Raw genomic sequence first — 1350 nt, 5'->3', positions numbered from 1 at the left:
TTTTAAAAAAAAGTTAACAAGTAAATATTAATATCATAATAATTTATATTTTTAGAAAATAAAATATTAATATATTATACTTTTGAGTTGCTTGTAAGTTTTTCGACTTGAGTATCAAGTAACTCGTTTCGGTTCGTTAATAACTTGAGTTGAGTTTGAACTCGAGTCGAACTTATTCGAGTCAAGTATTTATCGAGTTTTGACCGAGTCGATCTCGAATAGTTCACGATCGGTCTTATTTTATTTACAACTCTAATAATGACAACTTTTTCATATACATAAAATTTTTAAGGTAGATACCATTACTAAAATGAATCACTAACATAAACAAATTTGAATTTCAAGACGGACATTTATCTGACTTGTCACTAATATAGTGATACTTTTAGAAATTTAAAATTTAAATTTTGTACTCTTTAATTTTTTTCAGATAAACTCCTAATTTTATATTATTGATATAAAATCATATACTATATATATTTATCTGTAAACATACAGTTGGAGGGAGAGTTGGATACAGAACCAGAAGGACGACATTGTTACGAGTCCTATGTTGAATATCACAGGTGAATTTTCTTACGTCATTTAAATGAAACCTTAATTACTTGGTTTATATTCTAAATTCTATCGAAAATCCATTTCATATAACTAAAAAGGTGCATTAAAGAAAGGGGGAAGGATGCCCCCCAATGTGACAAGTTTGCAAGGCATTTCCGGTCCCTGTGTCCCGACGAATGGGTAAGAGATTTCCTTGGTTGTCTTAATTTGTTAAATTTGCATTAATTGAGGATGCTAAACGTAATTGTCCTTTTATTTTTTATAGATTGAAAGGTGGGATGAAGCGAGAGCCACCGGAACCTTCCCTGCCATATGAACACCCAGAATATACCACTGCTTGCTTTTCTTCTTTTTATTTTGCTCTTAATATTGTAATTCAAACGTATTTTAATCCGAATGAAATCTGGAACTAAATAAAATGACTGTTTTAAATAATATTTTTTTTAAAATACGTATAAAATAAAAAATGTGAATTTCCGAAACCTCCAATAAATTAAATAAAAAGTAGTTTAAATTATATTATGTATAGCTAGATGTATGCATAAAATAGAAAAACACAATGATCTCTGGAGAGTCTTAGGAAGGAAAGGTAGACTAATTTAAGTCCGAGGAAAGACGCGATCAAAAAGTTATAAAAATTCTAATATATTTGGTTAGACGTAACTTAAAATATTAATTTTTTATTAATTTTTTTGAAAATATTTTATAATATTTTTTATAATATTTTCTATTAATAACAAAAAATGTTACTTTTTGTATAACATTTTTTATTCAACTAAAATTTATATAACA

At 27.0% G+C, this 1350-nt stretch overlaps 1 long non-coding RNA gene across 1 annotated transcript; it reads left to right on the top strand.

Annotated features, from left to right (window-relative positions):
* Positions 1–672: 672 nt before the first annotated feature.
* Positions 673–879, top strand: LOC120200002. Its single transcript, XR_005523506.1, has 2 exons — positions 673–738; positions 824–879. It is a non-coding gene; the product is annotated as an uncharacterized LOC120200002 (long non-coding RNA).
* The last annotated feature ends 471 nt before the right edge of the window (positions 880–1350 follow it).

This window comes from Hibiscus syriacus, unplaced genomic scaffold (assembly GCF_006381635.1).
Source record: "Hibiscus syriacus cultivar Baekdansim isolate YM2019G1 unplaced genomic scaffold, ASM638163v2 tig00005863_pilon, whole genome shotgun sequence".
Taxonomy (NCBI): domain Eukaryota; kingdom Viridiplantae; phylum Streptophyta; class Magnoliopsida; order Malvales; family Malvaceae; genus Hibiscus; species Hibiscus syriacus.
Note: the sequence above shows the minus strand (reverse complement) of the source record. Positions and strands in the feature narration are given on the sequence as shown.